At 53.3% G+C, this 25,566-nt stretch overlaps 1 protein-coding gene across 1 annotated transcript in view; it reads left to right on the top strand.

Moving 5' to 3' along the window:
• CTTNBP2NL (CTTNBP2 N-terminal like) overlaps nucleotides 1–25,566 on the top strand; it is a 95,570-nt gene that overhangs the window by 20,720 nt on the left and 49,284 nt on the right. The window contains exon 5 of the mRNA XM_019496948.2: nucleotides 3,769–3,927. The gene's annotated coding sequence lies outside the window, so the exon portion shown is untranslated. The remainder of the gene's footprint in view (nucleotides 1–3,768; nucleotides 3,928–25,566) is intronic.

Raw genomic sequence — 25,566 nt, 5'->3', positions numbered from 1 at the left:
CGGCAGTCTGCCTGGCATGAATCACTCCAGCACTTATTCTTTCCTCTGGTGGGGAGGAGAAGGGGCTTGCTCCTTGCATGCTCCAGAGGAAGGCCAGGCTGCAGGGGAAGCGCCAAACCAAGGCAGGCAACGCGCGGCACGTGCCCTCTAGCTTGCTCATCGTAGAGGGATGTGAAGCACTGCTGGAGTGACTCATAATCCCTGAATGGGCTCCAAGGGTTGTAGCAGTAGCCAGAAGATTGGGGGGGAGTGGGATTGGGTGGGATTATGGGGAGGCTGGGCTCCTTGGTGGTTGCGCTCCTATCTAATGACCTTCTGTGTGCCAGGAACCCGGAATAAGGAGGCACTTGCCTCTGTCTAGGGCCAAGCTGGCTCCATCCTCTTGGGGGACAAGGGTGTAGCAGGCCCATGGGTTTGTTGCCTTCTCTTGGGTACTGACAGCTAGGTCATGCCCTACTTTCCTTCTGAGCTGTCCCATGAGACCCTTCTGGAGGGAATGCCGCCCACCTGGTATCCCACTCATCCCAAGAAGGACAGGGCAGGCTGGTGGCAGCAACACGTGGCATCTTGGATAGGTAAAACCACAGCCACACCACTGGGAAGATCCTGGGGGATGCTGGGGACGTGGCTACCTTCTGAGTCAGGTGTTTCGTATTCCCCCTTCCTGCAGTGTCGGCTGTATACGGGGCTGTTCTTTACCTCCTGTCCTGGAGGTGGCTGGGGGTGGATGTGTCCTGGTTTGATAGAGTTGTGTGCGGTTCGTGCACATGAACGTGCGCCATGTTTAAATGAAAGCAGGTACGATGAAACCGATGTTAGTAGAGTCATTAGGCTTAATTAACAAGTGTGTTTAGTCCTGGGAGAAAAATCCTTGGCTGAAGGCAGGGCAGGGACCTGCCTCTCCTTTTGCTTGCCCCTGGTCTCACACTGCTGAGGCTGCAGTGACTTAATGGGAGATGACCCGTCTGAGCGCAGGATCTCCTGGACACCTAGGTCTCCAATTCTGTTGTCAGCTTCTGCAGTGCCTTCCAGGAGCTGAGGTGGGGGTGCAGGGCTTCACCCATGTTTTGAGGCAAACAAAAACGCCTTTTCTCATTCCTACGGGCCTGCCTCGTGCTTGCTTGGGGCTGGCGGTAGCTCAGAGCGTAGCTGTTGGTGGTGACTTGGTGAATAATTCATGCACTGAGTTGGTGTTCGTTAGGATGAGGTCTGGGATTCTGTTTTGGTTATTTAAGGGTGGTCATTTCTGAGGCCTTTGTCTCACAATAGCTCCCTTGATGGCCTCCAAGAGCTTTAATGCATTTATAGTACGATACCCTTAGCTTATTCCTACTCAGTGACTAACTCTCTGTACCAGGGTTTGCGTAACAAGCCGTGAAGGTAAATGGCTTATTTCCATCCCTGGTTCACCTAGAAGCAGCAGCGTGAGAAACTTTTGAGTTTTTATTTTTAAATGCTGGAAAAAGCATCAGAAACAGGCCCGTTGTTTGATCACCATCACCCCGGCACAGATCTGCAGTCACCTCATTGAAGTCGATGGCTGCTTCAGGCTTACCGTAATGAAAAACTGATCAGAGGTGTCTAATCCAAGTTACTTAGATTTACTGGCACAGCAGGAGCGAATAAATGGCCTGTTCTCTTGCCCCTGGTTGATGCATCTTGCAAGGCAGGAGGAAGCTGGATTATGTCTGCAAGACCCCTGATGTTGCTCTACGCCGGATAACGAACTCCTGCTAAATTGGATCAGCTTCTCAGCTGGCAACCCCTCTGATAGTTGACAGGGAGTCAGGGCAAGGCGTGCTGTGCTTCCAGCCCTGGGATGCCAAGAGCTTGACTGCTTGCTTTGATAAACACCGGGCGCTGATGTGTCAAGACCCAGAGCATTCGATAGCGTTCGTTGCTGCCGAGGTTCCAGGGGGAGGCAGGTGCAAAGCAGCGTTCGGCTGGAAATTGTGCAGCACTCGTCAGCCGGGCGCTTTGAAAATGTCCAGGCTGCGGCGAAGCAGCTTGGTTTTCCCGTGGTCTAGGCATTGCGGGGAAGGGAGGCGCAATCAAGGATATGAGCTCCTGATATGGAGGCTCCTGATATGGAGGCTTCTGCTTGGGCCCAATCAATATTGCAAACCCAGTCCTAGGCACCACCTCTTGCAACTGGTTTCCCCCTTGGCAAACGTCACCAGCTACCTCTGCCAGGGGAAGTCCCAGCGCCAGGCCACACCAGAGGCTGGGAGGAGGCTGCATGGGCATGGCCTGCTGCTATAGATAGACCCTTCCACTACACAGCGCTGTGTGGGAGAAGGGAGCAGGGTGGGGGGACTGTGTGTGGAAGGTGCCCCGCTGCCCAGGTCCCCTGTGGGGAGCACAACGGGGTCCACTATGGGGCCCACACGCTCATGGAAATTAAGGACTCGATCCAAAGTCCACTGCAGTCGTCGTCTCTCCACGACCCCCAGGGGGGATGCAGAGTCCTGCGAGGACTCCTGTCTTGGGTGCAGGAGAGATGCAAGGCCAGGATTAGGAGAGGGAGATTATGCCTGGAGGGGAGAAACTTGGAGCGTGTAGACAAAACTTGCAGGCTGCTACAGAGCCTTTAGCCAACCGGGGGGGAGGGTGGGGCGGGATGACACAAAAATGCAAGATCTACTAAGGACATTGATTTCCCATTTTGAAGAAAAGCTGTAAAATTGCTGCCGGTTAAGGGTGGGGGATGGCGGTAGGGTGCACAGGCGTCAACAGCTTCCTGAGCAAAGCCATTTTTTTCATTGGGAAAGACGGCTTTACCTTGTGAAAGGCTGCCCAGCCCTACCGAAGCTATCGGTCAGGTGGGCAAGCACCTTGTGTCTGACATCCCCTGCGACTGAGGATTGCAGACATTAGGCAGGGGGAAAGTCCTGTGCTCCCTTTCTCTGCCTGTATGAAGCAACTCTCTCTGCAGCGTGTCGTGTCCTGCTTTGTCCCACTTTGCTCTGTTACAGCTGTGCCTTTCCCAGGAGACTTTTCTCTCTCTCACAAGCATTTGCTCTCAGGACCAGGCAGCGTAAATTCCTTTATCTTTTCCTCTTGTTTTGGCTTTTGCAATGATCTACAAGCAGTGAGTTTCCTTTATGGGCCACACGTCTCAGAAAATAGCTATAATGTGCCATAGTGCAGAAGACTGCCACAAGGGCGAGAGCTTTGCATCGGTCTGTCTGCCCATGCAGGGTGGTGTGGTGGTGTGTGTTTGCGGTTCAGGCTGCATCTTACTCCGTCAGCCGGTAGCGGTGCTTCAAAACCCACGTGCGTAACCCAAGGCAAGAAATCCAGGGTTACAGTCTGGTCTTTTCCCTATACCCAGTAGGCCTTGATCTCTTCTGCATTATCTTACTGGGTTTTTTGTTGCTGTTGTTGATGAATTGACCCACAAGACTTACTAGGTTGGAATTAGGAAAATCCTTCTCATTAGGAGGGCAGTGAAGCACTGGAACAGGTGACCCAGAGAAGTGGTGGACTCTGCATCCTTGGAGGTGTTTAAGACTTGGCTAGACAAAGCCTTGGCTGGGATGATGTAGTTGGGGTTGATCTTGCCTGGAGCAGGGGTTTGGACTAGGTGTGACCCCCTGAGATCCCTCCCAGCCCCCATTTTCTATGACTGATTCTGTGATTTCACAGAGGGAACCTGCAACCCCCCCCAGTCTCACCCTCTGCTTTGCACTGACTTGCAACCTAGGTCTTTCCAAGCACGAAGCCCTGAAGCAGCTCTCTGATGTCCGTTCCTCTGCTCCGTTTCAGGTTGGATCTCCAGAGAGCTGGCAAACCGCAGCGGGAGCATCTCCCACTTCCAAACCCTGCATCATCCTGATTGCTTCTTCTGCAGTCCCTGCCGGTCCGGTCTGGTTACCGCATGCAAGGATGGAGGGACGCTGCTTGACTTGGTGTCTACAAGCAAAGGTAGGAGATCATCGTTCTTTTGTATGAGGGGGCAGTGAGGGACCGTCCTGGCTTTTTGTGTGCCCAAAGAATTGGTTACGGGCAGCTTGCTGACTGTCTGTTTGCATATAGCTAGGCTAGTTGCTGGTTTTCTGTTTAGGCTGGAGTGGAGGTGTGGGGGGAGAGGGTGCAGTGTGGGATGTGACTTCTGATGCTAAGAACCCAAACCAGTGGCTGTGAGAGGAAAATGCTGGAAGAAACCTCTTACCCTGAGAAGCCAAGGCAATATCTCCTCCTATCTCAAAGTGCGATTCTCCGTAGCGCAGGCAGTGCCCTGGGCAGGTTGTCTGTGGGCAGTGTTGGAGCAGATCTGCATGTGTCTATGGAGAGGAGGTGCCAGACAGTAGCGCTTAAATGTGCCTGGTTTCTGGGGCATGGCACTGGTACCTCTGTGCCTTGGCTCTTGGCACTGTCAGGGGGTGAACTGCACTCTCCTCGGAGGGTGTGAATATGTAATGCGGACGGGGGCCAGGGCTTGGTTCTGTTTGGCATGGAAGTGCAAAGTCATTAACCTCTCTGGGCAGGTGGACATGTCTGGTGAGACACATCCCCACCTTGAGAAGCAGCCTTCTTTTATAAAACACGCTTCAAGGTGGGGCTTGCTTCTCCCTTGTCCTCGAAGGCCTGTTTACAGCTGTGCCAGGAGCCCCGTTACCTGAGCACTTCTGCAAGGTCAGCTGCCTGGGAAAGGCAGTGAGGTCTAGAGTGCTGTGCTCCGTTCGGGCTGTGGTTTGACACGCCAGCTGCCCTCTCTGCCTGTGGTGTTTTGTGAACCAAAGCCGCTGGAAGCCAGTTAGAGCTCTTCCTCACCAGCTGAAAGCTCGGCGCTTGCAAACTCAGCCCTGTTTTGTTTGTTTTTTTCCCTAATTGCTGACATATGAGGCTGTCCTACAGTGGGACGGTGAAAGGATTTGCCTGCTGGCAATTACTCCAGGCCTGTCCTTTCCACAGAGAGGGAAAGAGAGAAGCAAAACAAGAGACTCAAGTCATTAGGCAACTTGTCATGGGAGTGACCATCGTGGATGGATAAACGTAGGCTCTTTTGTATCCCCCCGGGATACAAACACCAAGTATTCAGCTTTCCAAGCCTCAGTTCCTATCTCGCCTCCCCTCCCTTTCCCCCTCTGCCTGCCTCTTCCCCTGCGAGCCTTTTGGGCAGGGGGATCCCCAACTCTCTGTGCAGCCCTGACCTGGTTGGGATGCCACAATGAGTGAAGACACTGCAGCTCCCTCGTGTTAGTGGTGTCCCGAGGTCTTGGTCACCTCGAGAACCTTACCCCTAAATCGGTGGCATGTCCCTGATGTCCTGCTGAGCAGAGCCTGTGTTCAACCCTTGGAGGGATAACAGAACTTGTGATTTATTTAGTGGTACACGTTTGTATTTAGAGATATGATTCTATTGAAATCCCTTCCTTTTTCACCCTCTTGGTGCTTGAATAGCTGCAGTGCTTGGACAGCTGAAAACCTCCATGAAGCACATGGAGGTTTTCATGTGCCGATGCAGGTCTGTTGGATATCTGAAGCCGATGCAGGTCTGTTGGATATCTCTTCACCTGGTTCTTTCTGGCAGCAGTGGGACCAGCATGTTCCAGCCCAGCTGTCTGCTCAATGAAGATGGATGTTTGGTCCTCCTAATGCACTCACGCCTTTGGCTGAAGGGCTCTGTCCCACCCCTGTTGGGGGACCTGGCATAGCCCTGGCTTTCTCTTGCTAGCTTGCATGTGGCTGCCCTGCAGTGTTAGGACCAGGGAAATGCAATTCTCTTATTGCAGCAAGGGAGCAAACAGCTTCTTCAGCAGAGCTGGTCCTTTCTGGATATTTTGGTAAGTGTAAATATTCTGGTATATTTTCCCTTTCTTGCCCTGGGTTATGCACAACCCAGAGAGCTGTGCTTGCGTGTGCGTGTGCGTGTGCATAGGCGTGTCTCGCTTCATGATGCTCTTCTTTAATATTAGAGAGACTTTGCCTCTTGGCAGGACTTGGGAAATGGAGAGGCTGTAACTGCAAGGTTTCCCAGGCACTGTCTCCTACAGATGCCCTCCTTGCCAAAGTCTCCATTAATTTCCAGGCCATTTGATATCCTCTGACTGACAGGAGCGGGATGGGGCTGTTTTGCAATTGGGAGTTAACCCTTCCAGGTGAGGAGTTGCCTGGCACGCGTGACCGAGCTGGGCCGGGAGGTGTGCGTGTGTCCTTCTCTGTGGATAATGAAAAGCAAGGCTGCTCATTAAAAGGAATTTGATCCTGTAGTTGGGGGAAGATTGCTCCTGAGCTGCTTCTACAGTGCTAAGGATAGCAGGCAGGCCTCAGCTTCCCAGCTTGCCCAGCACAGAGTGATTTTCTCCTAGGAAAGACAATGGCCCTATTCTGTGTCTCATCCTGCCAGCTACTGGGATAGCGCTGGGATGAGGCTGCAGCATCTTGCACCACAGCGCAGAAAGAAAGAGCCTTCCCTGAACAGCTGCTGGGCTGAATACGCAGGGCAAAAGCTGGGAAGAAGAATTGCCATTGTCCCCGCCTGGCTGGGATGGTTTAGGGACAGGGCAGCCTGGAGCTGTGGGGGTCCCCTCCAGCTCTGTGATTACTAGCAAGTCTCAAGGACCTGACATGCTTTAGCACCCACACGAGTAAGCTTGGAGCCTGGCTGCCGTGGTCTAGATGCGATGCTGGAATAGCTACCAGCAGCCTGTGCATCATACTTGCAGACCCCCGGCCCAGTGGTGGCTTGGCTTTGACACCTCCGACAGTAGACCGATTGCGGGGACAGCCCCAGCTGCAAGCCTCGGCAGCAGCCGGGGAACTGAGAGACATACAAAGTGCTGGGAGGGGGAAATGGGACATGCAGTTTATTCCAGGCATGGGTTTGTGTCCGAGCCTTGGCCCAAGGGCTGCGATTGGTTCTTGCTCTAAACACCAAAAAACCAAAGTGGAATCAAGCTCCCCGGCACATCTGTGCGCATGACCCCAGAAGTCTGGTTCTTGGGAATTCAAGCTCTTGCTGACACCCGCACTGAGAAGAAGCACGGTTGCTGTTGGGGGTGAAGCTAGTTCGGTAACTCTGCCAGCGCCAGGGCTGACAGGTTAGACTTGAGTAACCAGAGAGCTGGACTCCTGTGCAAGGAGGCGCCGCTAGGGCTCCCGGGCTGCAGAGCGTGTATGGCAGTGCAGTGTCAGGGCAGCGAGGGACTGCCCTGGCCAGACCGGGGATGGACTTAGAGCGCTATCTACTGGCAAAAGGTTTCTGTGCCTTGCTAATTGTTTCCTCTAATCAGCCGGGGGGTGGAGGAGGGTAGAAGCCAGCGAGCAGAAGGGGGCTGTTGAGTTATGGCTGTAACCTCTTGCATTATTGCTCCTCTGTGCTCCGTAGTCTGTCTGTGGGTGTCCGGATGTCCTGCTGGGTGGGCTAGTCCTTGGGTTCGCTAGCCCCATCAGGAGTGTGGGTATTACAGGGCGTCAGCCTGTGCGAGGCCCAAGTGGTCTGTGCCGTATGTTTCCCCGTGAGACCTGAACTGGAGACCGGGCAGGTTTGCTGAACGGGAAGGCTGCTGAGGCTCTGGGGGCATTTCGCAGACATGCACAGCCCTAGCAATTACCCCCTGGCCTGTGCTTCCTCAGTGCCGCGTTGTCTTTCCCATTTCCTGCTTAGCTCAGTTTCCTGAGAGATGCTACGAGCTTGTGGAAAACCCTCAGAAAGTTTCGCTTGCCGTCAAAATAACTGGTTTCTGCTTCAAGCTTTCCTTTGGGCAGAGGCCCTTGAGAATGGGACTTGAGCTGGCAAAATGGAGGGACTGGCTTTCTACAAGCTGGGGCTGGTTTCCCCAGCCTGCGTGGCCAGACCGCTGGGGTCTCAGTCCGTTGTCCTGCTGCATTCAAGCGTCCATCCTTCATCCGGACCTGCTGCAGCTGGTGGATCTGATGTTCCTGCAAACCTTGCCCAGTACTTGGGGCTACAGACACCAGGGAGACTGGGATTGAAAACCTGATGGTGGAATCCCTCCCTCTGGGAGGCCCCTCCAGAGACCATGGCATCCAGCCCCCCATGCAAGGCAGCATTGCTTCTGTATCAACCGTCCCAGACCTCTCTTCCCATGAGACCTGCCAGAGCCCGAGCCTGGATATCTCCCAGACCTTTCCATTTGGGCAGGCATTTATCAAGCCAGGCTGGGCGAGGATATTGGTTAGGGGTGTTATTGCCTTATCGTCTATTGAAGACTCTAATTGCTGTCATAAGTTTGTGTGTTCTTGTGTGTGCTCTTGCTTTACAAGCCGGTTTCTTGTCTTCTAGCAAGCTGTCTTGAGCCATTTTGGCAAGGGTGGCACCAAAATCTATAGACATAGAGAAGGGTTTGCCTGACCTGCACTCACTCACCTCCAGCGACAAAGCCTCCCCAGGTACATTATTCCAGTGTGGAAGCACGCTGTCCTAGACACATCTTCCTAAATCCAGCCTCGCTTCCCCTTTGCTGCCACTTCAAACTGTTATTACTTGTCCTTGGCTGGGCAGCCTAATTGCATCTGACTCACTCTAAGCCTTATCCTCAGCAGGGATAAAGATGCTTCTCGGAGCTGATTGAGTTTTTCATTCAAATTGTGTTTCAGAAATGGCTGGGTGGGTTTGGCCCAAGGAAAAAAGGAACCTTTACTTGACTTTTCAGGTATTAAGTCAAAGAACCAAAACCTTCTGGAGCATGGTGCCCTCGAGAGCTGTTCGGGGCCGGTTGTGCTCACCCCGCCCCCCTGTTTTCAGCTCCAAGGCTCCAGCTGCCAGCTGGGATTGCTCTCCCGCGCCCAGCTCCATCCCTGTCAGCGTGGTGTCCTCCGCATGATCCCCTGGGAACCTTTCAGCAGCCGCAACCTTTGTTCTTTCTGCAACGGGCCTTAACTGTTTTCTTCCCGATGGACTCACGAGTTAACGGAGAGTCTGGGTCTCTCGCCTTCTTTCCATCGCTCATAGTTCCCCATGAGCATGCCGACACATTTGGGGAGATTTCCATAGCGTGGCGCAGATACACCCATGTTACCTGGGACCGAGGGAGAAGATCCACGAGCCAAATCCTCCTCTTGCCCCATGCTTTACTTTGCCGAGCTGCGGTTCTGGAAGATGTTTCTCTTAATGAGAAACACCAGCAGGAGGGCCTGGCTTCAGCAGCTCTGCAGCCCGGGACGGTGGCGCTGGGAGCACCTCCGGCAGGGAAGGAATGCTTTGAATTGCTGGGTTCAAAACTGTCTGTCTCTCACTTCCCATCCTCTGTGCACCTGATTAAAATCATTAGGATTTCACCCCCAGTCTAGCTGATAGGCCCCGCACCTCCTCTCCCGACCTGCAGCTCATTGTGGGCATCCGGGAAAGTGGCTACTGGAAGGAAGAAAGCCACAAGAGCTGCCCCAGCTTTGCCAGGGGAACAGCTGCACGCTCGGGCACGGCCTGGTCTTGTTGCACAGCGGCGGTGAGGTGGCAGGTGATTTCGGCAAGCCCCGGGGCTTATCATGCAATCTGCCGCCATCGCGCGGGATGGGGCGAGCGCCGTGTTTGTTTTTGTAATCTCCAGGGTTTCTTTATTGTGATTTTAGCAGTGGTGAAAGGTGCCGGATTGACAGGCTGTGGAGACGGAGCGGCCTCCAGGCTCCCCCAAAGTTTACATTTACAAAGGGCCCAAAGAATAAATAGCAGGCGGTGTTTGGAGTCCTCCGCAGACACTTCAGACTTGCTTATAATTCTGTACAAGTCCCATCACCTCCCAAGTGATTGATGCCCTCTATAAAGTCTTGCCTTAAAACATTTTCCCCTGTGTCAGGGGAAGGAGTTTATTACATTTGACTGAAAGGGTGAGTTTGTACAAGGCTGAAGACAGTTTCCCCTTCCCAGCCCTGTCCTCAGGGCAAAAACAACAATGGGAATGGTGCGAAAACGACGCTCCGCCGGGGTTGAGCACCGGGAACAAGCGCTTGCCGGGCGGTGTAGCTGTCTCAAGCCATCCCTGCCAGCAAGGTTGGGCCTGCGTCTTTTCATCTCGACAGTCTTTCAACAGCAAAACTGGATGTTTGACTGAATGAAACCGTGAAAAATGTTTGGTTTTGACAGAAAAAAATAAGATTTCTCTGCCTCCCCATTTTGCAAATTTAAAATGTGCTTTTGCTCTAAGAAAGGACAGATATAGGGCAAAAATGTCCTGCGTTCAGCTAGCTGTTGAAGGAGCACAACTTTCCACAGAAAACTTAGACGCTCTCCTCTGCTTTTGCTCCCCATCCCCCTGTCCCCTGCTCCTTCCCTGATCTGCCACGTGCCACACACACAGGCTGCCCCTGCCATGTGGGGCACCCTGTCGCAGGGTGGCTGCCTCGAGCTAAAATCCCTGAACCAGTGTTAAAAAGCAAGCTCCAGCATCTCTCTGCTGCACTGTAAATGTGGTTTTTGCTCATGAAACACCCATTGGTTCTGTGGGATTTGGAGAGTGACCATCAGGGCACTATTGCTTTGGATTCCTACTTTCTGGAGCGCAGGCTTGAAAATTTGGCCGTAATATTTTTTGACCCAGTGGACACGTATGATATTGGCACCGAATGGTGCCAGGCAGCTGAGAAGCATGTGCTTGCCAGAGGCCAGGGCTGCTTTATACATCTGGGATAAGCAGCTCAGCTGCTTCTCGTGTACTGGAGCAGCTCCGACTCGTCAGGCCTGATAGCAGGCAGCTAGTTCAGGAAGAAGCGGCATGTTTTCAGAGAGGGAAATGAGAAGCAGCATAAAAAGCCTCTGGCTGACAAAGCCATCCAAAGTGGACATGGCGGAATCACTGATTTCAGTGCTCGGCGCTTCAGGTCCCTGGAGATGCGTTGTCCATAAAGCATCTGAGAACAACTCTTGCCCCTCCTGAAATGACATTGGTTTTCAGCCGACCCTTCCAGGAGTTCGTGCAAGCTGACAGGGGACGTGTCGAGAGTAATGAAGAAAAATAGCGTAGGCTCTGGAGCCCGTCAGGAGAAATCCATCTCCTCGCCTTAATCTCTGCCTCTTGTTTGTCGCGGGGGGCAGGAGACGCTGACAAACGGAGCGTCGCTACCACGCGCAGGGGACGATTGCACCTGAGAGTCATTCAGAAAGGCCATGCACCTGGGGCCAGGAAGGTTATGGGGAGGAAGGACATGCCCGGGTCCTCGTCCCACGTGCAAACACCAGCGCGCGCTGTGGACTGCATTATCCACGTGCCCACCTAGATCTTGGTGCACGGGTGAGTATTCCCAGCCCAGCCTGCCCGCTGCGTTTGCACGTGGCCTTGCTGGGTTTGCTGTGTCGCTGTTAGGAAGCGCTTTGTGTTGAAATGAGGAAGGCAAAGGCAGCCGAATTGGTTTCCAGGGCACCGCAGGCTCTTGATTATCCTCTCTCGTTTCCACACTCTGCAAAGGGAAGCATCAGCAGTGAAGTTCACCCACCGCACTGCACAATCGACTTGAATTTTAAGCACCCAGGGCCAATTTCAATTCAGTTAAACAGTTTCTGCCCTTTCTTCAACCAGGTGCTTCCAGATCATTGCATGTAGGGAATAAAGGGTAGCGTTAGTCCCCGGGGGAGAAGAGTGCCTCTCTCCATCTGCTTGAAGGATGCTGTGAGGTCCTGGTGAGCCATCAGCCCCACTCGCTAGCAAGCTAGGAAAAATCTGCAGATAGGTTTTGTTCCTGAGAGTTGAATCCAGACCTCTCTGCTTTCCTTCCATGAGGCAGAGCGAAGGAGCTGGCTCGGAAGAGTTTTTATATTAAAAGCTAATCAATAGAGAGCTCTTCCAATCTCTGTCCTGTTCCATCTGCTGGTGTCTCAGCTCAGGAATGTGAGGTCTGGGGAGGTCAAGTGATCTTGGCACAGCGCACCTCATCGTCTCGAAAAAGCCCTGACTCGAGCACTGGGAAAGCTGTTGCCAAATTGGGGTTATTAGGGTTGGGGGGCAGTTACATTATTTTTTTTTCTGTTGCCAACTCCAATAAGTCTCTGTCTGGATCCGCAGAGCCGAGCAACAGGCTGCCTAGAAAGCAGGGATTTGAAATGGGGCTGCCTGTTTTGAAGCAAGGGAAAGCAAAGCAGGCAGAGCAAACCCCCATCGGGGCTGTGAGCAGGGTTAGCAAGCGACAGGGATTGCAGCCTATGGCGCAAGACTCCTTGCTTTTTGCTTTGAGAGCTCTGCCAGTCGTGCAGCTTTGGAGAGAGGTTTAGTAACAGAAGGAAGAGCCAGGCAGCCTGGGCCCATGGGAGAAATATAGCTGTAGGGCAGAACCGTGCTGTCCTTGGCGACTCGGGTGGTTGCAGCGCAAGATGATCCACAGGCTTGGCCGTGAGACGGTGTTACTCCAGGACACCGGAGGGTTGCTGCAGCAGCCTCCCTTTCTTGCACGGCGATCGTCCTGGAGGCTTTTCCAGGGCAGAGAGCGGCCTGGATGGGTGTTCACAAGGAAACATCAGCAGCACGCGGGCATCACCCCAGCTACGGTCCCAGCGCTGCTCTTCTGCAGAGCAGTGGCTGAGCCACCACCGGCAGTGTCGGCAGCACCAAGTCGCACTGCCAGAAATGCTCGGTCTGCTGCTGCCCCCGTTACTACAGGCCTAGAGCGTGCGTGTGCTCGGTGCCGCACACCGCACAGACAGGGCGCACTGTGGGATGCCAGCTTGCTGCGCGGGGACCTATGACAGCTTAGGGATCATTGAATCATAGACAGTGAGGGTGGGAAGGGACCTCAGGAGGTCACATCTAATCCAACCCCCTGCTGCAAGCAGGACCATCCCCTCCCAGACAAGGCTTTGTCTAGCTGGGTCTTAAAAATAAGCACCGACAACTTACATTTCTCTCTCCCCCAATGCTTTTTCTGTCTCCCTTTGTTTTTTGCCCCATATCTAATGATCCCACAGTTCCTTTGCTGCTTTTCCCCCTCCGCCGTCACCAAGGACCCTGCCACAGGTTCTCGTGCCTGTGTTTTGCAGCGAGGCTGTATGATTTTTTCAGTATCTGCAGAATGTGCTGCCTCACCGCCCAGCGTCTCCAAGCGCAGAGCAGAAAGGGGGAGGATCACTGTGGGGGTATCACTGCTCTCGGCCTTGGCTGTCTGCGGGAGGTGCAAGCCCGGGTTGCTTCCAAAAGCTGCAAGCAGGGACCGTGTTTCCTGAGCTGCCCATTCCCAGCAGTCGTGCTGACATGCTTGGGGCGAAGTTCTGGGGAGCCAGCCTTCCCTGGCTCACCCAGCTATCATTTCACAGGTGCGGGAGGGCTGAGGGATGTGCTTTGGGTACATTGAAAGGGCCCTGGCCGCGTCTCCTGCAGGGCAGATATCTGTATCGGGCAATTCCCAAGATTCAGCAACAACAGCATTTGTGCAGCGGAGGAAGAAACAGCATCATCAGGGCATGGCGGGGCAAGAGGAAAAGCTAGATGCTGATTTCAAACAGCCAGACCCAGAAGTACTTGCCGGGGCCTATCGAGCAGCTTTCTGGCTGAAGAAGGCCTTTCAAGAGCTCACTACGAGTTTGCCATAGTTTGCTGCCTTGTCTTCCTTTGTGGGTGGCTGAAACATGGCGTTTAACTGCGTGATAAACAACAGCTCCGACTTCTCTGGGAGGGGAGGCCCGTCGGAACGCCCCGGCTCCCAATAAACTGACCGTGAATCTCAACAAATAAATTTTTATGGAGTGCAAACCCAGCGGCAGGCTGGGCTGGAAGAAGCTGCCTCATTCCATTAAGCTGGAATCTCTGTGGGAGGAGAGGGTGAGGCTGGAGCCTGCTACAGAGAAATGTCCTGGCAGGATGGGAGGCCAGAGCCGCCTCAGAAAGGGCAGGCTGTCAACCAGCCAGATAGTAAGACACGTGCAATAATGGAAACCGGGCGGGTTGCATGCAAAGTAGCAGGGTCTGCGAGGGCTTGGCAAGCCGTTTCGCTGCCTGACCTCACCTTGTGTCTCCGTGAGAGTGGCCCGAGGATGATTTCATGCACAAAGCATTGCTATGCCCTTGGCACGGAGGTGCTGCTCCCCGGGTGTTTCTCTACATGCTGGAATGACGACCGCTCAACCCTGGGGAGTGTTGGGACCACGGAAGGAAGCTGAGCATCCTTCCAGGAGGCCATCGCGGCCCTCGACTCTGCTGTGCCACAGGCCCTGGTAGCGTAAACTGAGGTCAACATGGGTTGAGTGGTGCGAGCACCGAGGAGAGAAGAGAGTCCATCAGGGCAGGACAAAGGGTCGCAGCTCGGAGGAACAGGATGTAAGCAGAGCTTGGACTGATTAGCAGGAACAGCTTCCACACAGCACGGGTACTGACGGCCCCTCTCGCCATAGCACTTCCTAATCCTTTAATAGAGTTGTCCTCGCAACACCCAGAGGCAGGGAGGGGAGATCAGCCTCCTTGCACAGCTGGGGAGATGAACCGTCAGGGAGCAAAAGGTCACACGGAAAGTCTGTAGCGGAGCAAGGCATGAATGACCGGACTGCCCTTCCCCTCCATGGTCAGTATTAGGGGTCCGAGTCCTTTCCTGATTTGGGGATGCAAAATTCTGCACTGGCTCATGCAAATGCAGGGAGCGTGGCCTGTCGCAGTGTCCCATCAGTGTCTAGCTATGTCAAACATCACCACGGACATTGTGAAGTGAAAAGATGCACAAGCAGCTTGCTGCTGGGCTCGTCCTGCCTAGGCATGCCCAACCCCTCTCCTTTGGGGTAGGAACACCTGACCCGGTGTTTCCAGCAATTCATAAGCCATTAGCTGCAATGTTAATAGCAAAAGTTTCTTTAAATGCCTTTTGACAAAAGCATCTCCTCTGAAGTCAATCCACATTTTAAAGCAACCCTTTCCCCACCCTGCTGATAGGAACTCTGGAAATAAGTACCAGATGCCATAATCATCCGTGAATTTATACATAGCACAGCCAGATTAGCTGAAATAAATGTTGGCATGGGCAGAACATGTTACATGGCTGCAGCAGGGTTTTTTTTTCTCACTGGCCTTGCAGTTGCCGTGTCGGTGAGTTTTGCTGGTGTCTGGGACGTTGCCATTGCCCTGACGAGAAGGCTGAACATTTGCAAGGACAGAGTTCGTGCTTCGGGTCCTGGAAGGGGATGTCTGCCCCCCAGTTCAGGTGCCAGGGCTCAGGGCCACGCTAAGGTGGCTGCCCTGCCCCAGTTTGGGGGGGCAGCGTGCACAGAGCTGGCACAACCTCTGTTCCCACAGCACTGGGACAATACGGACAGGCACGGATACCGTTGACTCCGCTGTGCAGGATCAGGCCTTTGCACGTCATATTATTTTGAGATTCAATTCCTGAGTTACCCCTCCCCAACATACATTTTACAGCTTAATGACCTGTGCTGGCTGTGATTTATTGCAGGCCCCACTAGCAAAGAATTAGCAAAATCTACCTTCATTTGATCCTGGTTTTAACCTTGCAAGGGGAAATTGATGTTCATTGAGCTAATCGTTTGCTAAAGGTTTGCTGCTTTCCTTGAATGCGTGCTAGGTTCCCCTCAGTGCCCTCAGGTAAGAGACAAATTGCAACACATAGAAGAAACCCCCACCCAAACCTCCATCACATAATTCGAACCAGAAGAAGATATGAACAGCCGAGGTTTGGAGCTGGATTTATGCTCGTCTCTCTGAAAGGACCCCATCCTCAGATGAAATGGTTTTCAAATGGCAAGAGCAGCATCTGCACCAAATTTAAGGGTAACCTTTTGTGCTGAGCTACCCTTCCAAAAGGATTTGGACATCTGCGGGCCGCATGTTGGATTTTGGCAGCAATTGAGCCTGTTGTCAGCCAGTTTCATTTCATTAGTTGGTAATGGATATAAAGACATTTGCCAAGCAGCCCCGGGTGCGCACATCAGAGAGCAGATCCTGGTGGGCATTTGCAGAGCACAGAGGCAAAAATGACACTGGTGGCCATCTGCCCCCGTGGCTTCTCCTAATCGTGCAACAAGCCAGCAGCTGCCACGAGCCCATGGCTTGACGCTAATGTGAACTGGAAGCGCGTTGACAGGTCGCAGCACCGAGCGACTGCCGTGTGACTCTGCACCGAGAGCCGAGCGGTCCCTGCAAGGAGGCGGTAGCGAGCTGGCTCGAGGCTGGGATGGCCCTGGTTTTCTGCAGCTGGTGCTGCCAAGTCTGGGCAGGTAATTTCTAGTGATGGGTGAGCTTCAAAAGCTTTGAGGCACATCAAAGGAGAGCCAGCACTTGGCTGCTTTCCCTCGACAGACCTCTGCAGTCTGTAACACCGGGGCTGGAAGTATGGAAGCGGTATTGGGTGGTGATAATTCAGGGTGAGGCCTGGGGATGGTTGCTACTTAAATAAGGTGGGAATGCAGAAGGGCATGTTACTGGATATTTATTTTATGAGGAGTTGGACCTCTTGGAGAAGGAAACTATCTACAACACGGCAAGCCCGCTGTCCTGGAGGCTGCCGACAGTGCAGACTCCTTCAGTCTCTTCTACCAGCCAGACCTCGGGCTCAGCCCCAAACACACGTGACTGGGGTGGTGCTGGGACAGCTGAAGAGACATCTACACTGGGTGCGATGGAGCTAGGCCCGAATGCCCTTCCTGGCCAGAAGATCTCTGGATCCTCTCAACAGCCCCTCCGCTGTGACGCTGGCTAGGAGCCATTCGAGCTGGTCACGGGCCAGAAAAGAAGACCCTTTGAGTGAAAAGGCCACTTTTTTGTCAAACCTCGACAATGTTTTCAAGAAACAGGATGATGAAATGCGTCCGAAATTCTGCAGTGTCTCCGGGAGCCTTGGGGGTGGCCTAGGAGCAGGATCATTTTGACCCTTTTCTTTGTTCTGTCGAAATGAGAAATTCCAGTGAAAAGTCAGTAGGGCTGGAGTGCCATCGTAGCCGTGACCGTCCAGGAAATGTGAACGAGGCAGGAGGCTTTGCGAGCGATCTCTTTGATTGGACCCACTGCTTGGCTGGGATAAACTCAGGCAAGCTTGGAGGTGTTTAAGACCTGGCTGGACAAAGCCTTGGCTGGGATGATGTAGTTGGGGCTGGTCCTGCTTGGAGCAGGGGCTTGGACTAGATGAGACCTCCTGAGGTCCCTTCCAGCCCTCGTTTTCTATCAGTCTATGAAGATTGCAGGTCAAAATGGTAGATGCTGGAACAGCTCTAATGCAATCAGGGCTTGGCTCTTATCCCCCCTGCGTCACTTCCTCATGCAAACTGTCGTGCTCCTTTCTGACCTGGGGAAAGACCAGCTCCCGGAGACCTGTGGGGTGGAGAGAGCTGTGTTTTCCGGAAAGGTGAGGAGTTAAGGCTGTGTGCGGGCCCCAGAAGGGTCGGGTCCAGATGAACACTTGCACCCAGAAGAAAAAAATGTCCCAGAAGGGAAGATTTTCCAAAGAGTTCAGCATGTTGGACGCTGGCTTTTTGTCTGGAAATCTGGTTATCATTGTCACAGCAGGGATCGCTGGGCAGGGCCGAGGGTTGAATTTCATGTTGGAATTGTAGCACTGCAAAAACTGAAGTGGAGCCGTCTTTGGGGAAAGAAAGGGCAGGCGGTATAGGGAAGGAAAACTGTCTTCCTTGCCCCACAGAAAGGGACCTGGTTGGGTCACTCCAGGATGGCCATGGTGATGTCGGAGGGATATGGATGGGGAGGGTATGCTCCAGGGCCCCAGGACTCAGGCCTGGTGGAGGATAACAGCTGCCTGCTCCTGGAGGCCTCGTGGCAGAGGCCTGTGCTGGCGTGCGGGGGTCCATTCTCCCAGCTCAGCCGGGATTGAACTTCCCCTTCATCCTCTGTGTCTCAGGCACTGTAAAACCGTGGCAAAGCTCTTCCATGCTGATAACATCCATGTGGAGCCTTTCCCCTGCCTCTTGCATTGTGCTCTGGTGCAGCCAGGAGCACAAATGGGGCCAGTTTTGTGTGTGCAAGCCCTGCACCCCCCAGCTCACCAGTGCCAGTCACACCTGGGTCTGTACCTTTCCAGGTACCTCTCGGGGTGCTGGGCTGGTAGCTGCCAGTCCCTTTTCACCTGCTGAACTCTCCAACCCAGGTGAAGGGGGACAGTTTCCTTCTCCGTGATCTGACCCTGACATTGGGAATAGCTGGGAAGCAACATGGCCATAACGCAGTAGAGGCTGGTCACAAAAAGACTTTTCCCTGGTTGTCCATGCATGTTTGAAGAGGGGTTGGGGAAAGGAAATGTCCTGGCATGCCAACTTGGCAGCTGTTTTGCGCAGCTCTGTCCACGATAGCTTTTCCTATCTCATCTCAGACAGGCCAGATACCCAGCACCACAGGGGTTGGGGGACAGGATGAGAACAAAGAGGGCTCCCATCTGGCTTTTCTAGGGTGCAGTCGCTTGGACTGTGTGTACTGCTTGTAGGAAGCTGCCAGACTAGACAGGATCTGTGGCGCTGGTCACGGCCGAGCTCCCTGGCCGAGCCCTCTCTATCTCCCAGTTCTCTGCTTGCCCCAGTGCCTGCGAGCTCCAGCCCTGGGGCAGCTGCACTGGGATCGGCTGGAAATTTTCGAGAGCTGACATGAAAGGAAATGCCTGCAGGCGGGCGGTGCCTTTGCCCGTTCCCGCGTGGGCTCTGCGTCTCTCCATTCCTGATGGGCCCTTTGAAGTTCCCTGGGCGTAGCTCAGGTTTTTGCAATTATCTCACGGCCGGCCAGGCGGGTTGCTGAACAGAGGCTCATGTAACCAGGCCTGCATCTGTTGCTGCGTCCGAGGCGCTCGGCCGGCTCCGGCGATGGAGGGTTCTTAAAATCGATCCATAAATCACGCCGCTCAATGTGGTTTCATTTTTATCCCCTGACGTTTGCTTCTTTTCTCCAGCCAACATTCCCCCGCTGCCCGGCAGCTCCCCTGGTGCTAGTGGCGGGGCTCTCTCGTTTGTCACACCTGCATGAAGTTAGCCCTGGGACCAGCCGCTCCCCGGGTTTGATGCCGCATCTCCTGCAAGGCTGATGAAAGCTTTCAGGTCTGAAACATTCTCACGGCCTCATTAGCCTCCATCGCACGGCCTGGTCTTGCCGGCTGCTGCAGAAACACCTGGGGCTGGCTGCGGGGCTTTGGGCAGCATTTAGGGGGACCCAGGGAGCATGCACACTTGCACACCTTCCATCCTTCCTGCTCCCTGCCATGCCCTGGACCCCTCTCCACTTCCCTTGCACCTCATCCTAAACAGTGCTAAGCTTTGCACACACAAGCGGGCAGGAGTGAATTATACAAGCCACTTTCTGCTGGGGAATAAATATGATGCGGGGAGGAGGGGTGCAGTGCAGAAGCAGGGTTTGGGGGAGGGGTTTTCCTGCCCATTTTGACAGGGGAGATGTGAACACCCCTTCCTCCATGGAAAAGCTACCTGCGGCCGTTCATGGGGCAGCTGGGTGCAGTTTCACTGCAAGCCGAATGCCGAGCCTGAGCCCCGTTTCTGGTGCAACGTTAAGCCTCCCTTTGCAGTCGAACCGTTCTTAGGGCCAGTGCAGTTTGCTCTGTCGCTGTCCCCGTTGTTGGCAAGGGGTTCACCTCTGAGGCTCTGGGACGCGAGGAGCACAGCAGTGACGCCTGCTTGGTTTGTGTCGGAGGGCGTTCTTGCTGAAGCGTTGTTGTGTAGTGGTGATGGTCTGAGAAACAGAGCAGAAGCAAGGCTTTCTCGGTGATATCTTGCGCTGGACCATCTGCGCACAGTCTTGCTTCCGTGCTTGGAGCAGCTCTGGACAGGAGTCAGAGGAGTCGAGCTGGGTCCCGAACTGTCTAAGGCAACAGCAGGTTCCTCTCCTTCCTTACGTGACATCAGGATCTTGCCAGCGTTCCCGTCCCTGGCTCTGGAACGGTTTTCCAAGCGAGCTCTAAGAGCGTCAGAGATCATGCAGGGCTGAGCGAAGCGCCTGACTCATGCACATAGGTTGCTCATACATGCACGAGGACCGCTTCCCCCCTCGGGATATGAAGTGTGTGTAGACCAGAGGCTTTAGCCGGGAGGTCAGCAGCTTCTGACTCGCAGCATTTTTACCCCAAGCAACTTTCCCAGAAAGTTCAGTTTCTGCCAGATCTGGCCCGTTAAGGCCTCTGCAGATATCCAGCTCTTAGAAGCCAGTTTGCTGTGGCTAGACAACCAGCTCTTACTCACGAGCCCATGGCCAGTTCAACTTTGCCACCCCAGCCCAAGGGGCAGCTGCTAAAATAAGCTGTGGTTCTAGGCCGCTCCAGGGATCTCCTTGTGTGAAGTGTCAGTGCTGCTTTTGCTTGAATAAAACGCACCCCCACCTGCATGCATGCCTGCACACGTGTGTGTGCATGTCGTGGTGTCTGCGGGCTTCTAAAACGTGACACTTTTTTGTCCCCGTAAACGTAACGTGTTGCAGAACATAGGACCAGGGAAGGAAACGTTCCCGCACTGAGCAAATGGGCTGCAAATTTGCCTCTCCCATCCTGCAGGGAGCTTTTGTGTTTTTTGTATTTAGTCAAAGACCTACAGGAACAGCCAAAGCGTATGAATGAGATCACCCCGCTGTGACTTGGTGGGGTGCATTTTAATGAGCTCAAACTGATCCCTACTCAGAAGCAGGTGGGAAAGGCAAGGCAGAGCATGAAGGTGCGCTGTACAGCTCTGCCAGAGCCTGATGTCTCTGCTTGTGCGCAGGAAGGAGCTTGCCCTGCATGACGCCCGTCGCTTTTCGAGTTGGGATCTGCACGCATCCTTTTCCTCTAGGGCAGTGGCCTCCTCGCTTCCCTCCAACCCATTCAGGTCTGTTCCTGTTTAAAGCTGTGTGGCAAGACCCCCGCTCCAAAGCCCCTATAATCTGAGTACGGGACAAAAGCAGCATGTGAATGTGACACACGGGAGGCCGGGGGAGGCCAGCAGGACCATGCGGTGGGGGCTGAGATCAGCGCAGCAAGCATCACCTCGGCTCCCGGGCACTCGCAGGCGACTGCAGTCTGCGCACAGCCAGCGTTTGGCACTTGATGCCAGTTTGAGATTCTCCTACCTGGTTTCGGCCCCTGGCCGTGGCTATATGGAAACAGCAGATCCTCATTATTAGCAAATGAGATCAGCACCAAATGAAAGGCAGGGAGAAAAAACCCCTCTAACTACTTTGTAACTTCCTTTAAAAATCAAAAATAACAAAACAAACTTTCCCCACCAGAGCATTGCCATCATCGTCACGCAGCGGCACTTAGAAATATTATAAACACTTGTGTCAGTTTATAAGGCTCAAGGGATGTTCTGTGGCTCGTCCGCCCTTCCCATGCAAAGCAGGCTCTTCTCATCAGGCCGTTATGAAACAAGGAGGGACCGCGTGCCAGAGACCCGGCTTCTCAGCCCCGTCGGACAGTCTCGCGCTGTTTCTCGGCCGCAGAGCCAAGGACCCTTGGGGGATTTTGTTCAGACATGGACGTTTCATGCTCCCCTGAAGGCTTTGTTTGCACTTAGTTTTGTTTCAAACCCTCCCAGTCTTGACTATTCTTTTCGTGGCCACCTTGCAGTTTGAAAGCATTAATGCCCCCTCTGTCTGCAGCGTGTCTGATTCTGCAGAGCACGGAGCAGTGCCATTCCCCACTAACTCCTGTGCTGGCTATTTCACACACCTGGGTAATAGGAACACGCCACAAGGTGCTCTATCCCAGCAGGTGCAAAGAGCTAGCAATGGGATCGGTGCAAATGAAAGGACCGATGAACAGAGTGTGAGCTGCAGCGTCGCTCGGGATCTGCAGTGGCTTGTTGCATTTCCGTGGCTCCTCCTGAGATATTGGTAGCATTTCCTTCCCTGCTGGTGGGTCTTGGTCCCACAGTGGCACAGCCTCCTCCAGAAATGGGAACAGAATTCCTCACCTTACATCGGTGTTTGCCGGGTTCTCTGGTAAGACACCGATGGGAGGCAGGGGAAGGCATATATGGCCCACGGGACCATTTAGAGCGGGTCTTGCTTCAGGAGGGTTGAAATCTCCACTGGAAGGTGCCAGCATTTCACAGCTGGGATCTCAGTGCAGTAAACTCACCGCTTGTCCTCTGGCACAGGCTGGCACAGGGCCTCCCAGCATGGCAGTGCATCCGGCGACTGGCCCCATAAACATGACTGGCTAATTTCTTGCTACTCTGAACCTGTTCCTCGTGTCCTTGCAGAGCCCTAGTTCTAGCTCCTTCGCTTGGCCGCCTGTGAATCAGACCCCAAGCCCATCCATCGGCTTGGCTCTGTGAGACCACAGGAGCAAGGCAAGACGTTGTGAAGGATAAAAATCAGGTGGTCAGAGAAAAGCCTCTGTACACATCACTCTTATTTCACTCCTTAATCCGTAGTGACAGGCACCGGATGCCCCCAGACACATGCAGCCTTCTTAGAGTGACGACAACTTCCCTGTCACCGCTCGGGCTGTTAATCCACCCCCCTGTGCAGCCTGTGCTAAGAAGGGGGCTCTCATGGCTAAGGCAGTGGCTGGACGTGCCAGAGATCTGGATCTGGGTAAGTCCAGCCCAGAGGCCCTGAGCCAACTGCTTAAAACCTCTGCTGCTCCCTCCCTCCTCTGTGCAGTGTATGTATTTATTGCAAGGCGCTGCAAGCCTCCGAGAGGGGTGGTGGGAGAAGACTCGGGTGCCAGCTCCTCAGCCGCCCAGTGGCAATCAGTCGATTGGACGTGGCAGTGCTGGGGTGAAGAAACCTGCGTCACTGACTCAGAATAAGACACGGGGAAGTGCTGCTCCCCCTCATGCCGGCATGCACTCAGTCACTGCCCTGACGGCAGGACTTTCATGGGGGAGCACGGGCTGGCATCTGCTTGGGACGGCCCTTCACTAATGAGAAGTGGGGTTTAGGGGCATGCCCACAGTGGCCTTGCCAGCTGCCTTGGCTGAGTCCAGGAGTCTTGACTCTCTATCACGTGGTAGCACTAAATGCCGTGTCCTCCCTGCTCTGCTCAGATCACAGAGGGCAATGCCCGATTCTGCTTCCCGGTTATAAAACAGCCCTGCCTGCCTGTGTAAGCCTGCTGGAAGTGTGCAGTCACTGGATTACGAGGTCTTCCCTTCGCCTTTACAGTCTTTTACCTGTCAGACAGAGCGTGCACGACACACCCTGTAATTCTTTACATGCAGCTCCAGGTGATTTATAAGCTCCACACATGACTGACAGGAAGGGGACCCCCAACAGCGAAGAGCAAGGGAACCAGGGATCTGAATGCTTGGACTGGGTTCAAGGTATTTGGAGCCCCTCTTGTTGAAGCAGGTTCTAGCAGAAAGGCTGCCAAATCAAACTAACGCCATAAAAATGTTTCTCGAGAAAGGTTGAGGGGGAAAGAAGAGTGTTTAAAAAAGAATCAAGTCTTCTGTGCTGTCCTGGTATTTATGACATGCACACGCATGGTGTTGATAGCAGAGACATTTTTGCAAGTCAATAAAATGGAAAAAAGGATTGCACTTAGTTAAGAGGAGTGGTCGCTTTGAACAAATTGAGAGCAATAAAAGAGATCATTCCATTGTTTTAAGATTTCCATAACTCATTGTGTTTAAGCACATAAAAATGCAGACATTTTGGCAGCAAAATTCGCGTAATTTGACAAGGAATCAAAAATCTTTTCTTTTTCTTCGGTTTTCTTTTTATTGTTTTTAAAAGGCAAATATTTTTTCCTCTGTCCTGATTGGAAAAAGACCTTCACTCTTTCAGAATTCTCCCAGCTCTTCATTTTATAACCCGCAGCATCTGCGTCCGGCAGCCCCGGTCCTGCAGACTCTCATTCTGATTTATTTTCTGCACGTTTGGGCACAGACAGGGACTTTTCCCAACATCCAGGTTGCAAGTGCCTTGGGGGCTGCGGGAGTAAATGACCGGCGGAATCTCAGAAATAGTCTCTTTGATTTCCTTGGAGAAGGGATAAGGCCAGACAGGGGTGTTGCTTTGGTGCCACCCTCTTGGTTTCTACCTTATCCTGTTCCCCCCGTTTCTGCTAAATGATGACTGCAAGCTGAAGCTACACAGGAGGCACTACTTCACAGTCAGGGTGGCTAGGAGCTGGAACTAACTTCCAAGGGAAGTGGTGCTTGCCCCTACCCTGGGGGTCTTCAAAAGGAGGCTAGACAGTCACCTAGCCGGGGTCATTTGACCCCAGCATCCTTTCCTGCCCAGGGCAGGGGGTCAGACTTGATGATCTACTTAGGTCCCTTCTGACTCTACCAACTATGAAACTTTGAAACTGGGTTCAAATGGGCAGTAGTGCACAGTTCCTTAGCAGTGGAACTACTCCTTGAACCCACTTTCTTGACATCTTTCAGAAAGGTTGGCCTTAGTTTGACTTCAAATTATCAGGCCCCATACAGGAACTGGAGGTGGATTTTTCTGGCCTGTGCTAGGTCAAGCTAGATGATATAAGTTGTCCCTAAAGCCTTCCAGTGCCTGGGGGAAATCCTGGCCCTGCTTAAGTCATGGGTAAGATGACCATGGTCTCGATTAAGACTCAAGACTCATCCTGTGACTCTAGATCTTTAAAGCAGGCATTCAGGGGCAGAGGCACATTGCTGCTAAGGCCCTTTGCTCTGGTCTGGCTGTGCAGCAAGGCCATAAAATGATGCATCACAGTCTCTCTGCTGAATTATCATGGAGCATCGTGCCAGGTGTATTTTGGCCGTAGGGCTGTCCTGGCACAGAGAGTGGAACAGTGTCCAGACACATCCGCCGGAAGGTCTGTGAGCCTGGGTCCTGGTATTTGGGTTTTCAATGAAAATTCAAAAACTGAAGGTTGTCCATGGAAGGCAGGTGCTGTCCCTAAAATACTTGGCTTTGTCAAAATCTCCATCTTTTGTTGAAAAACCAGTTTCTGCAGAAACCTTAGGAACCAGCCCCCCTAGAAAGGTAAAGGAACGCAGCTGGAACTTGAACCAGGGGAGGAAGTCAACACCTTTAGCTTCCCTAGGAGCCACATGGAGCAAGTCAACCTTATTTCGGTTGAAATAAGGGGGAAAGATCCAACTGGCAGGATACCTGTGTCTGAGACCTGTGCTCCTCCTCTGCTCACAACAGCGCCAAGTGGTTTCTCTTTATTTGCTCTAGCCCCCAGTTCATCTTGCTACTCGCCTTGTCCTGCGGCATGCCCCCTCTCCTCCTTCCAAAAGCAGATGCTGTACTGGACTGGGCTCTCCGCACTGCCGTATGGGAGTTACCTGCTCTTGAAGGGCAGTCCTCTCATCTCCATGTTGAATGGCCGGTCGTTAGAGCAGGCTGGTGAGGGCTGGGTCACATTATGCAAAACAGCGTGTCGTGGGGAAATGCCACGTTCTCCCGTGCTCCTGCCTTCCCCATCGGCCTGAGAACACTATTATGTGTTAGAGCTAATCATGACTGACATTACGAGAACCAGATGATAGCACGGTCAGGAATGCATCCCCCCATTAGTCACTTCAGATAAATACATTCATCTGTTTTAGCAAGATGAGGGCTTCAGAGATTAGTCAAGAGGAGCAGGCACAAACATTTGCTCTCCCTCTCTCTCTGACACACACACACACACACACACACACACACACGGACGTGTGTATGGATACAGATTATGCCCAAGTGGGAGAAGGTGCAAAGAGGGGATAGAGAAGACTGTTGTGTGGTGTATTACTGTAGCCACCTGGCTAATTTGTCCCTCTTGATG

This window comes from Alligator mississippiensis, chromosome 14, assembly GCF_030867095.1.
Source record: "Alligator mississippiensis isolate rAllMis1 chromosome 14, rAllMis1, whole genome shotgun sequence".
Taxonomy (NCBI): Eukaryota; Metazoa; Chordata; order Crocodylia; family Alligatoridae; genus Alligator; species Alligator mississippiensis.
Note: the sequence above shows the minus strand (reverse complement) of the source record. Positions and strands in the feature narration are given on the sequence as shown.